Raw genomic sequence first — 14,476 nt, forward strand, 5'->3', positions numbered from 1 at the left:
AATATTCAGGGCACGTTCCTCACATACACACTGCCTGTCATAAAGCGTGAAGCACGCAGAAGACTTATTGCACGTAGGCACCATTGGCTGGCATGTAAATTATTAGGTTTGCAATTCTCTGTGACAGGTAGTACGTCCGCCAGAATGTTTTAGGTATGTTCGTGTTTAGTATTCCAAGGCGTGGTACGATATATAGAGAAGAGCCAAAGAAACTGGTACACCTGCCTAACATCGTGTAGAGCCACCGCTAGCACGCAGGAGTGCCGGAACACGACGCGACATGGACTCGAGTAATGTCTGAAGTACTGTTGGAGCGAACACCACGAATCGTGCAGGGCCGTCCACAAATCCCTAAGAGTACGAGAAGGTGGAGATCTCTTCTGAACAGAACGCTGCAAGACATCCCAGATATGCTCAATAATGTTCGTGTCTAGGGAGTTTGGTGGCCAGCGTAAGTGTTTAAACTTAGAAGAGTGTTCCTTGGGCTATTCTGTAGCAATTCTGGACGTGTGGAGTGTCGCTTTGTCTTACTGGGATTGCCGAAGTCCGCCGGAATACGCAATGGACATGAATGGATGCAGGTGATCAGACAGGATGGTTACGTACGTGTCACCTATCAGAGTCGTATGTAGACGTACGAGGGGTGCCATATCACTCTAACTGCACACACCCCACACCATTACAGAGCCTCCACCAGCTTGAACAGTTCCCTGCTGACATATGGGGTTCATCGTTTCATGACGTTGTCTCCATAGCCGTACACGTCCGCCCTCTCGATACAATTTGAAACGAGACTCGTCCGAGCAGCCAACATGTTTCCAGTCATCAACAGTGAAATGTCGGCGTTGACGGACCCAGACGAGGGGTAAAGCTTTGTGTCAAGCAGTCATGGAGGGTACACGAGTGGGCCTTCGGCTCCGAAAACCCATATCGATGATGTTCCGTTGAATCATTCGCACGCTGACGCTTGTTGACGGTCTAGCACTGAAATCTGCAACAATTTGCGGAAGGGTTGCATTTCTGTCACGTTGAACGATTCTCTTCAGTCGTCGCTGGTCCCGGTCCGGCAGGATCAGTCGTCGTTGGTCATGTTGTAGGCCGTTTATCCGGCCGCAGCGATGTCGTAGATTTGCTGTTTTACCGGATTCCTGACCATCACGGTACACTCGCAGATGCGTCGTCAGTCTTCCCATCGGTGCGGTAGCGTTTTCGCTTCCCACGCCCGGGTTCCCGGGTTCGATTCCCGGCGGGGTCAGGGATTTTCTCTGCCTCGTGATGGCTGGGTGTTGTGTGATGTCCTTAGGTTAGTTAGGTTTAAGTAGTTCTAAGTTCTAGGGGACTGATGACCATAGATGTTAAGTCCCATAGTGCTCAGAGCCAGACCCAGTCTTCCCATCGACCACGTCTGACCACTGGCAAGAGTGGATCACCATGCTGTGCACCAACAACATCGTAATTTCTTTACAACTGCGCCCGCCATGGGAGAATAAGGCATGCAATATACTGTACCATCCCACACCCCATTGGTCGGAGGATAGTAGCAGCGGGTTTATGGAATTACCATCCCACACGCAGACTGACATTAACACCACAGCAAAAATAGCTGCGTTAGGAGTGGTGTCGTGACTGGGAAGCATGGACTATTGATAAATGGGATCGCATTGTTTTCAGTGATAAACTGCGTTTCTGCCACCGTTGGCGCGTTTGGCAGCAAACTGGAGAGGTCCCATTCTTCCAATGTTTTGGAGAGACAGAACTGTGTTACTCGTGTCGCCATGGTTTTGGGAGGGATGGGGTATGATTTCAGGTCACGACTGGCGGTGACTAAGGGAAGCTGTAGAATTTTGGAACAAGTATTATGTTCGAGTATAATGACTTTTCTGGAGACTAGAAATCTACTCTGTAGGAATCAGCATGGGTTTCGAAAAAGACGGTCGTCTGAAACCCAGCTCGCGCTATTCGTCCACAAGACTCAGAGGGCCATAGACACGAGTTCACAGGTAGATGCCGTGTTTCTTGACTTCCGCAAGGCGTTCGATACAGTTCCCCACAGTCGTTTAATGAACAAAGTAAGAGCATATGGACTATCAGAGTAATTGTGTGATTGGATTAAAGAGTTCCTAGATAACAGAACGCAGCATGTCATTCTCAACGGAGAGAAGTCTTCCGAAGTAAGAGTGATTTCAGGTGTGCCGCAGGGGAGTGTCATAGGACCGTTGCTGTTCACAATATACACAAATGACCTTATGGATGACATCGGAAGTTCACTGAGGCTTTTTGCAGATGATGCTGTGGTGTATCGAGAGGTTGTAACAATGGAAAATTGTACTGAAATGCAGGAGGATCTGCAGCGAATTGACGCATGGTGCAGGGAATGGCAATTGAATCTCAATGTAGACAAGTGTAATGTGCTGCGAATACATAGAAAGATAGATCCCTTATCATTTAGCTACAAAATAGCAGGTCAGCAACTGGAAGCAGTTAATTCAATAAATTATCTGGGAATACGCATTAGGAGTGATCTAAAATGGAATGATCATATAAAGTTGATCGTCGGTAAAGCAGATGCCAGACTGAGATTCATTGGAAGAATCCTAGGGAAATGCAATCCGAAAACAAAGGAAGTAGGTTACAGTACGCTTGTTCGTCGACTGCTTGAATACTGCTCAGCAGTGTGGGATCCGTACCAGATAGGGTTGGTAGAAGAGATAGAGAAGATCCAACGGAGAGCAGCGCGCTTCATTACAGGATCATTTAGTAATTGCGAAAGCGTTACGGAGATGATAGATAAACTCCAGTGGAAGACTTTGCAGGAGAGACGCTCAGTAGCTCGGTACGGGCTTTTGATAAAGTTTCGAGAACATACCTTCACCGAGGAGTCAAGCAGTATATTGCTCCCTCCTACGTATATCTCGCGAAGAGACCATGAGGATAAAATCAGAGAGATTAGAGCCCACACAGAAGCATACCGGAAATCCTTCTTTCCACAAGCAATACGAGACTGGAATAGAAGGGAGAACCGATAGAGGTACTCAAGGTACCCTCCGCCACACACCGTCAGGTGGCTTGCGGAGTATGGATGTAGATGTAGATGTAGATGTAGAACTGTGACGGGACAACGATACGTCACGGACATCCTGCGACCTCACATATGACAGTTTCGTGGTGCCATTTTGTAACAGGGTAACGCTATCTACTGATGGCACTTGTCTGTATGAACAGTCTTAGTGAAGTTAAGGTACTCCTTTGGCCAGCAAGATCCCCAGATATAACAGAATTCGGATGTCACCTCGGTCCTAGTATGCGGGATATCGAAGTCAGTTACAACAGTTATGGGCCAGATTTCCTCAGGAGACGATACAACAGATTTTCGACACGCTTCACAACTGAATCAGTGCACGCATCTAGGTGAGAGAGAGGGGAGCGTGAAACGTCATACTTTTATGTGGACTCACATATTCCAGGTTCTTTGTAAATCTGACCTGATTCTGTAATCACTGAAATAGCCTCGTCTACACTCTTAAAATGCGAAGCTCCAATTCGTTTCCTCCTCACCTTAAGAATGCTTCACGTCTTTTGTCAGGCAATAAATATGTAACGTATGTCTGCAGTGTCGTGTACGGTCTCCCAGCCTTCCACGAAACGGGCTCGAAGATTCCTTGTATTTCGTTCCGAGATTCCGTACATCGTAAGAGGTTAAGGTGGAGGGGGTGGGTTAACCTCTCCGTAACAATCAACGCCTACTGTGTTCTCGGCAGACTACTGCGAAGCCGACGCCACCAACACTGAAATCAGGAGAAGCTGCATCGTGCAAGTGGAAATGTCACGTCGCTCTGATGAACGCAAACCTCCTAGCAGACCTGAAAGGAACCACTGTAGTTCATCCGTTGTGCCTTGGTGGTAAACCACGAGACCAACAGTCATCAACAACACGAGTCTAAACAAATAGATAATCTTTGTTGATGGCGCATTTCAGCTGCTTCGTGACGGCTCACGTCAGTTTCTATCTGCTGATTGTGTGCATTCATATACACCGAGCAGCCAAAACATTATGACGACAGCCCACCACCGCGACAGTGAATACCTCCTGGTGGCGTTGCGAGTACGTGACGTTATAAGGAAGATACACTGCTCAAAAGAATTAAGGAACGTGACTTTGGGCGTCTACCGTACACCATTCAGCAATAATTATGGACTGTGTATGTTACCAAATCAAATCTTTATCTTTAACAAATTAACTGCACTACGAAACAACATTATATCCTCGATTGTTTACATAAAAAGAACTGAAATGACAGACAGATGACGAAAAGAAAGTGGAAACAATCATTCATTCCGTCATCCTGGTTGCTTCTCAGTCGACTTTCAGAGCCTCAGTAGCTTTATGCCCCCCGTCAGCGTTTATCACTGTCTGGCATCTATAATGTTTGGAAAAATCACAGTACCAAAAAGTAATTAATGCAGAGTAATGAAGTTGCGGGAATACATTTGTATTGGTAACATATTTAAGTGGTTAAGACTGCAAGATCATAGGTTAATATCAGCGCGAGAAAAGCCATTGCAAATGCGAACCGCTGGTACATTAATAAGCGTCGTAACCGCCAGAATGTTTAATGAAAGCTTGCAAACGTGCATACATTGTGTTTTAGAGGTGCCGGATGTCAATTAGTGGGATGGATTCCATGTCTCTTGTCAATACAGGAACGGCTAAAGCCGGAGTTGTCGTCGGATGATGTTCCATATGTGCTCGGCTGGAGACCTAGTTATCGAGCAAGCCAAAACAGCATGTTGAAACCCTACAGGGCATACTAAGATACAACAGCGGTGCGAGCGTTGTCCTGTTGGAAAACACGCCCCCCCTCCCCCCTGGAATACAGTTCTTGAATGAGAGCACAAAGGTCAGATCACTAGACTGACGCACAAATTTGCAAGCAGGGTGCGTGGGATGACCACGAGAGGGCTCTTGCTGTCATACCCCAACTACACCTCGGACGATATCACCATGTGTAGGTCCAATGTGTCTAGCACACCGACAGGTTGGTTCCAGGCCCTCAACAGTCCTCGTTCTAACCAACACACGGCGATCACTGGCACCGAGGCAAAACCAGCTTTCATCAGAAAACACAACAGACGTCCACCCCCAATGAGCTTGACACCACTGAAGTCGCAGGGGTTGGCGACCATGGAAGAAGACAAGATCCTTGTTGTTCTGAACAAGGAAACCAACGCACCACATCACAGAACATTGGAAATCTGTCGATTTCCTGGAAAAATTTGGTGGGTACCTCTCACCACGAGTTTCCGTACACGGAAACGTCCATCATCTTGCGTCAGGGGGTATCTGGACTCATCTGTGAATAATACGTTTCGCCAGTGACAAAGTTGCCAGTTCACGCAGAAGCGGCAGAGCTGAAGGTGAGCTGCAATATGTTGTAGTGTCAAGCGGGTTGCTCAAATAGGTCGTCTGGGTCATAAGGTCCTTTCCCGTAACCTGTTCATTGCAGTATGATCGCACACAGCGACTCCAGTGCCTCTTCCGACACCATCTCGCAGTGTTATGACGGTATCCATACGACGCCGCAACACAGAGAAGGCCACATATTTGTCTTCACCTGGGTCTGTAATGCGTCGGCGACCTCGGTCCAACTCGCTTTGTGTACTATCCTGTCACCCTGTAGCGTGATCTGCTGGGATCTGCGGGATCTGCTTGGAAACATAGGAGCTCCAGAGAGTGACAATATCTGAGACATTCCACCCCCCATAATTGCGAACAGCCGAGCGGGATTAGCTGAGCGGTCTGAGGTGCTGCAGTCATGGACTGTGCGGCTGGTTCCGGTGGAGGTTCGAGTTCTCCCTCGGGCATGGGTGTGTGTCTGTTTGTCCTTAGGATGATTTAGGTTAAGTAGTGTGTAAGCTTAGGGACTGATGACCTTAGCAGTTAAGTCCCGTAAGATTTCACACACATTTGAACATTTTTTGAATTGCGAACAGAATGAAAATCAAATAAATCAACAAATAAACAAATCGCTACGAAGTGAGTTTTCGAGTTTATTTTCAGTTGTACCCGTATTTAAGGTTACTTCCCGTTGCATTCACGAGAATTGCGTGCCATGTATCAGGACAGTTGTGCCTGTGAATGAATTGTTACCAGTTTGAGAAATATTAATTTACGTATTTATGCGTTTATTTCACCTGCCAAGATTGGGTGTCACAAACACATTTGGTCCAGGGAAACGACATGTGCATAGTTTGTGGATGGTATTGGCGTTAGGTATTAGGGCACTTTGTGAGCGTTCTTGGCAGTTGAGATTATTTAAAAATTTCTGTTACTGTGTCCCGTGAGTTAGAAGAGCCCGTGAGCATTCGCACTGATTTTTTGTGTACTTGGCGTGTCTCTTGCGAGCAGTCTTTCATGTAGAAGACTTCAGTTTCCCAACAGGGTTCCGCTGGTACGACTTCGAGTACTGTAGCGACTTTTTCAGCTGTCGTCCAATATTTTTCGTCACAGTCCTCTTCAGTGACCATCCGTCAAAACCATTCAACACACACTTTTGTTCGTGTTGTGGCTTAACGGCTGATGTGTTTCCGCCTTTGCTTCATTTAGGAAAAATTTTCGATATGGTGTCTCTTTGAAAATGATGCGTTTCTGCTTTCTTAATTACGGGAACATCCATCATACGAACACCAACAATTTGCCAACGTTCCAGTTAACTTGTCTCTGACATAATGCTCTCATAACTTACACAGAACGCAGTTCTGATCACGACTGACACTTATGACATATTGAAGACTTTGCACATGTGCCGTTCGTCATCATATACAACAGCACAATCTGTAGATTTGGCTAACACCTACATTAATACTGAAGCATGCATATTTTTGCCCAACCCCTGTATGAACTTACAGCTATGACAATGCTAGAGGCAGAAGAAAGGATGCTGGACGCATTCCTGCGTTGTTTGCCAGCTGAAGTTCTCCGTAAGGTATGATCAGAGTTTCTGAAGTCATTAAATGGGGCTTGGTAACTGCAAAGATTCTGAGAGGAACTGACGGAGCCCTAGAGGAAGTAGGATGGTCTTTAATACTGAAGTCACATGCTGTAAGTGTGGACAGTTTGGACATATTTTTCGCATACAAAACGCTTTCTAGGGGGAGCAATCACAGCACAGAGACATTGTAAATAACAGTAACAACACTCACTACTCAATAACCATTCAAATTATTATAAAAATTTTAACAATTAAAAAGTCAGGAATGATGAGGTGTATCCAAAAGCCGCTTAGTGCGCGAAGGTGCTTTATTCACAACTATCGGTTTAACGTCAATATGGACGCATCTTCAGGTTTATCTGTCAAGAATACAAATCACTGTGTAAGATTTTTTAAATACTAGAATACAAAACCACAGCCTTGTATTTAACAAAAAACAACAAGTACTCACAATGGTTATGTTTCCGTAATGTAGACGGACACCGAGTCCCAGCTGTGGGGAAGTTATTCACGTTAAGAGTCAAACCACACTGTGAGTTTTCATAATAAAACTGAGTGCTCCCAAAAGATACTTGTCAAAATGCACAAGTCTTGACTGCTGAATGAGCCAGGCCTAGGAAAAACCGCGGGGGAAACAAATAATGAATGGGACGCTACTGTGAACGGGGACAAAATGCCTAACAATTAACTAATGTCTAGGGTAAGTACTATAAGTACAAGGGGAATTTCATCCAAGAAATAATGCTACAGTATGGAAGCGAAACGTCATGAATGGAAAAAATCTGAAAAATAGCTTACCAGATGACACCATGTGGGATATATGACACCAAATGTATGAAACCATTATAAGTAAAACTTAAAATCTCGCGTGATGTGCACACTTCCGCCGTCTTATTAACAGGCTGATGACGTGTAATCAGCCCTTGGAGGCTAGCAATACACTGGGAAGCGGAAGGTCACGGTGCCAAAGAGGAAAACAAAGTGAACACACGAACAGCTGCAAGGAGGAAAACATAACTAGGAAAACAACTGAAAGCTGGAAATGAAATTACATAAATTTCAAAACTCGGTAGTTCGTTGTAGATATAAAATGAAAAATAAAATATAATCTGCTTTACATCAGTACCTCAATATTACAAAATTACCAAAGGAGTGGTATTTGAATATCATACAGCTGCTAAATTAACGTGAAAATCAACTTAGCAACTACCGCCGGCAATTCAGATAATCAGAATTAGATAAGATATCGTAGTGTCTCTTTTAAACTGATTTTCAAAGCTGAACTGGGGCTTGCCTTAATGTCTTCATGATATGTATTTATTCTAAAACATACGACGTTTACTTGCTCTGTAAACCGTATATTAAAATTGCGGCTTACCTGACCTATAGATTTGTGGGGGCTGCCATTTCAGGCAATTCTGTGAGACTCAGAGCTGTTATAGTTAATGTATTCGACCTTTTCATTATCCCTGTATCTACTGCCAACATTTCTTATAATAAAGAATGCTGGGGATATTTTTATTTTTTTCTTTCTGCCAACATATTCCGAAAATTACCCAAATAAAAATCTGTGATAAATTTTTCTGATACTATTTTGATCAGGCAATTTTGTGAGACCCAGAGCTGTTATAGTTAATGTATCCGGCCTTTTCATTATCCCTGTATCTACTGCCAACATTCCTTATAATAAGGAATGCTGGGGATATTTTTCTTTTTTTCTTTCTGTCAACATATTCCGAAACATTAACCAAATAAAAATCTGTGATAAATTTTTCTGATACTATTTTGATCATATGGAAGGAACGTTTTGCTCGAACCAATAGTGATCGCCGAATGGACAGAGCGAGAGGACCTTTTCTTACTGAGAATTTCCTTAGTGATTTCCCCACAACATCGTTATCGGCACAATTCGAGGCCACTGTATTCTGAACAGTGCCGTATTCTTGTTGAAAGTCTTCCTTTATAAGCGGTATGCTATGTTAACGGTGTCACCGTGTCGTTTGGTACTTCATGGGATGATTAGAGGATTGATGGATCATCGTGCTGGTAGCAGTAGGCTTCCGAAAAACATCAAAAGAGAAAGTAGCGCCTCCCATAATTACACCTGGGTCCAAATACGGTAAGAAATTATCCACACTGTGTTCCACTGAAAATTAAATTTTATCCTGCAGTGAGTTCAGACGATGTACAAACTAGTCACAGTCATTATCTGAACTACTGTATAGCATAAATACATCGCCTACGTATCGTAACATGATAATCTGAATGGTTAGTAAGTGTTGATTGTTATTCACAGTTTGCGCAGCTGCAGGAAATCGAGGGATCATAGCGTGGGAAGTATAAATGGGCTGGAAACTCCAAAGGGAATATACACATAGGTTTCCGCATGCGCAGGGTAGATGGACGCTGGGTGGGATTCGCACGACATGGCTAAACAGAAGCAAGAGCGTTGCGACCACTGTGTAGCCTTACCAGTAAATGTAAGTAAAAATGTGTAACCAGTGGAGAACTTGTATGTGCGCCTCTGTAGGAGGAAGAGTATGTAAGTTTTACTGGATATGGGCTCGCAGGTACCCGTGGCAAGTCAGAATGTACTTGAAATAAGAAATGTTGACCAACCTCATTGTCGACTGAGTTGCCTAGTAGGTGATAGGGTTCATTCGTCCACGTAGGATTAAAATTTCCTGAAGGTGCACCTGTGGGCTAGGGTTAGCCCTTTCTTTTATTAGTAATCAAAACGTCCTCGGTCCTGGGTTCTAAACACGCCACCGCTTAAATTTTGATTAATAATCAGCATTGGCGGCCGAGGAGTTCCGGCATAAGAAGTTCCCTCATTCTGCCAACGGCCTTGTCAGGGAGGGCACTCTCTTGTCCTTAGGGTGGGAAACTGCCCCTAAAGGCGGAAGAATCAGCAATGGTCAACGGCATGAGGTTGCAGAAGGCAATGGAAATCACTGCATTAAAGACACATAACGTGTATTCACAGGACATGTGGGCTCTAATTGAAAAGGGGCCATGATGATCTCTCCATTGGCAAAAGATTCCGGAATAGTCCCCCATTCGAATTTCCGGGAGAGGACTGCCAAAAGAAGGTGAACATGAGAAAAAGATTGAATAATCAACGAAAGGATAACGCTCTACTAGTCGGGGCATGGAATGTCAGAAGCTTGAATATGGTAGGGAAGCTAGAAAACCTGAAAAGGGAAATGAAAAGGCTCAATCTAGATAAAATACGGGTCACTTATGTGAACTGGAAAGAAGACAGGGATTTCTGGTCAGATGAGTATAGGGTAATATCAATAGCAGCAGAAAACAGTATAGCCGGAGTAGGATTCGTTATGAATAGCAATGTGGGCAAAGAGTGTGAACAGTTCAATGACAGGGTTGTTTTTATCAGAATCGACAGCAAACAAACACCGAGAAAGAGAGTTCGGGTACACATGCCGACGTCCCTAATTGAAGATAAAGAGATAGAGAAAGTATATGAGCATATTGAAAGGGTAACACAGAACATAGAGAAAGATGAAAATCTAATAGTCATGGGGGTCTGGAATGCAGTTGTAGGGGAAGGAGTAGAAAAAAAGGTTACAGGAGAATATGGGCTTGGGACAAGGAATGACAAAGTACTAAGACTGATTGAGTTCTGTATTAAATTTCAGCTATTAACAGAAAATACTCTGTTCAAGAATCACAAAAGGAAGAGGTGCCTGGAAAACACCGGGTGATACATGAAGATTTCAGTTAGATTACATCATGGTCAGACAGAGATTCCGAAATCAGATACTGCATTGTGAGGTGTATCCAGGAGCAGATATGCACTCAGATCACAATATAGCAGTGATGAAGAGTAGGTTGAAGTGTAAGAGATTAGTCAGGAAGAATCAATACACTAAGAAATGGGATACAGAAGTACTAAGGATGACGAAATACGCTTGAAGTTCTCTAAGGTTATAGATCCAACAGTAAGGAATAGCTCCGTAGGCAGTACAGTTGAAGAGGAATGGACATCCCTAAAAAGCGCAATCACAGAAGTTAGAAAGAAAAACATAGGTACAAAGAAAGTAACTGCGAAGAAACCATGGGTAACAGAAGTAATACTTCAGTCGATCAATGAAACCAGAAAGTACAAAAACGTTCTTGGAAATTCAGGAATATGGAAATACAAGTCGCTGAGGTATGAAATAAATAGGAAGTGCAGGGAAGCTAAGGCGAAATGGCTGCGTGAAAAATGTGAAGAAATCGAAAAAGATATGATTGTCGGAAGGACTGAGTTAGCATATAGAAAAGTCGAAACAACCTTCGGCAAAATTAAAAGTAAGGGTGGTAACACAAAGAGTGAAACGGGAATTCCGCTGTTAAATAAGGAGGAGAGAGGGGAAGGCCTGTATCATAGGAAAGACTTGTCTGATGACGTGGTAGAAGAAGAAACAGGAGAGGATATGAAAGAAGTAGGGGATGCAGTATTAGAATCAGAATTGGAAAGTGCTTTGGAAGATTTAAGCTTGAATAAGGCAGAAGGGATAGATAACATTCCACAGAATTTCTGAAATCATTGAGGAGATTGCAACGAAACGACTGTTCACGTTGGTGTGTTCTTGTACGAGTCTTACGATATACCATCTGACTATAGGAAAAACATCATCCTCACAATTCTGAAGACTGCAAGAGGCGATATGTGCGAGAATTAGCGCACAGTTAGCTTAACAGCTCCTAACAAGAATAACATACATAAGAATGGCAAGGAAATTTAAGGGTGTGTAAGATGACTGTTTGACTTTAGGAAAGTAAGATGACTGTTTGATTTTAGGAAAGGTACAGCGTTCAACCTATGCATCATAGAAGCAATGTCAGAAGTAAAAGAAGTGTTCAAGAACGGCGTTACAATTCAAGATGAATGGATAGCAATGATAAGATTAGCTGATGACATTGCTATCCTCAGTGAAAGTGAAGAAGACTTACAGGATCTTCTGAATGGAGTGAACTGTATCTTGAGTACAGACTATGGACTGAGAGTAAATCGAAGAAAGACGAAAATAATGAGAAACAGCAGAAGTGAGAACAGCAAGCAACTTAAATCAGGATTGGTGATCACGAAGTAGATGAAGTTAAGAAATTCTGCTCCTAGACAGCAAAATAACCAAAGATGGAGTGACGTGGAGGACATAAAAAGTAGACTAGCACTGGTAGAAAGGGCATTCCTTTCCAACTAAAGTCTGCTAGTATGAAACGTAGGCCTTAATTTGTGGAAGAAATTTCTGTGAATGTACGCAAGTGCTGGTCTGAGATGAAGAGGTTGGCACAAGAGAGGAATTCATAGCGGGCTGCATCAAACCAATCAGAAGACCGCTGATTCAAAATAAAAGTGCTTCATATTAGCAACAGGCTGGCGACAGTCGACCAGTGCTCGTGAACTTCAATAATTTTGGTTCAGTGGCAGTAAAGTTCTCAACAGGGGCAGTGGTAGCAAACTTAAAGGTGCTGGATGGGAGAAAGTTGGTGGGTCCACTATCGAGTACTCTAAGCTGGGGTAGTTTACCACTTTCGCCACACTGCAGAAGAATGTGTCACAAAGATGAGAAAGTGATAGGGGTTAAATGGAAAATTTTTTAGAGGAATATGCAGAGTAGTTAACTCTCTCAGAGCATTTCCAGCAACTTCAAAAAAGCAGCACAGATTTCCACTAATAATTAACTTCTGGTGTAAAAAAATACTAAGTTCCACATCACCTCTAGTTGAAGATGGAAGACTTTATTCTTTTACAAATGCTATTGTTTCTTTAAAAAAGTTCTCTATTTAGGCCACTTTTTTGGCCAGAATACTTTTGCAAACGGAACCCTACTCCTAATACATAAATAGAGTTGCGGTCTACTTAGGTTTATCTGAAACAAGGAATTTGTGCCAAAAATTTGCAGAAGCAATGTGAGACCTCGCATAGCTGCTGAAGAAGTGGGTAAAGTAATGCTGGAGCAAAGAAGCGTTTGGTCACCAAAAGCAGTTCTTGTTGTCATGTGATGCTAGCAGTTATGCCTTGGGATGCATACTAAATCAAGAAGTAAGCAGAGCATAGTGTCCAACAACCTATGCTTCAAGGCAACTAAACAAAGCAGAGAAGATTTACATTGTATGATTAAAGCAGAGAAGAATTCCTGTACCATGGAGAAAGAGATGCTAAGCCTGATTCACTGTATCACATTGTGTTGAAGATTTATGTCTTACAGAATCTCTGTACATTAAAGACGTCTGTGTCTTGCTAATTGTCCTCATAGCCAATGTAAAACCTTTGCATATTTATAAACCAATTTTTGTTCATACAAACATAAAACGTTATTAATGTATTCTGTTAAATGAAGCTTTATTTGTAAATGGATTCTCTCCTTGTAAATTTATGAAATATAAATTTTTTGACTTATGTATCTCTTACGTCAAAACTGATTTCTGTATTTTGTAATCGAGTTAGGCAAGAGACAGTTGATGCTAGGGAGTGAGGATGACAGAAGTTTGTTAGCACAGGTACCGTCTTTAACGTATTAAAGAAAAGTATTTTAAAATAATGTTAAGACTGTGACCCCATGAGAACCGTATATGAGGAAGTATTGCAACAGAAAGAAGATGTCATTATAAAGAAGATTCTTGTCAGAGACACTAATTGTGTCATGGTAGAACATGCCAGTGATCTTGCAGTCAAAGCATTACACATATAAATTGTTCAAAGACAGTGGAGGTGGACCAAAAAGGAAGAAAAAGGACTGACAGATGAAAGAAGAAGAGTTCGTTTGATGAAGAAGAAGATTTTGAAGAATAACGAGAAGAACAGAAGAGGTCAGGGGTTTTTAATAGCAGTCAGCAGCTACTACAAGTTTGAAGAAGATTATTAACTGCTTGGACTCTTATTGCAGATGTGTGTGTACGAGTAGAATAGTGTAATGACAAGAACTGTCAAGGCTAGTTTCATTTGTCAGTATAGAGGAAGACTTGTGTATCAACTGTGAAATGATGCATGGACAATGTTTTGATGGGAAACATTTACAGACAAGCTGGAACTGCTTCATCGTTTTGACGGCATAGTAAGCATTTTGTTTGTGGAAAGTTAAGTTTTCAATAAATGTGCACTTCACCTCTCCAAATACATTAATAATGTGAGTGCTCATTACTAAAACATAACTTTTGTGTTTACAAAGCTATATCATCTAAATCAATCCTGAAATATACACTGGATTATTCCAGCTAGTCGGTGTTCATTAAACCGTCATCTGGAGTGGAGTTCGAATGTATTAGTTTTCAGCTTAAGTTTCGTAATTTGAACTAGGAATGTCATAATGGCAGGGTGGTCAGCAATAGCCCACACAGCGTCCGGTGGCAAAGATGTTCTACAGCTAGAGGTGGTAGAATCTCAGTTCATCTTTGGTTGCTAGTGTTTGCTACGATATGAACGTTATAATTCTCATGAGGACAGTTTCAGTAGCATATTTAACCATTTTGAAGGAATA

At 42.7% G+C, this 14,476-nt stretch overlaps 1 protein-coding gene across 1 annotated transcript in view; it reads right to left on the reverse strand.

Annotated features, from left to right (window-relative positions):
• Window positions 1-14,476, reverse strand: part of LOC124804948 (lactase-phlorizin hydrolase-like) — a 146,935-nt gene that overhangs the window by 66,536 nt on the left and 65,923 nt on the right. The gene's annotated exons all lie outside the window — the stretch shown is intronic.

Source organism: Schistocerca piceifrons, chromosome 7, assembly GCF_021461385.2.
Source record: "Schistocerca piceifrons isolate TAMUIC-IGC-003096 chromosome 7, iqSchPice1.1, whole genome shotgun sequence".
NCBI lineage: Eukaryota > Metazoa > Arthropoda > Insecta > Orthoptera > Acrididae > Schistocerca > Schistocerca piceifrons.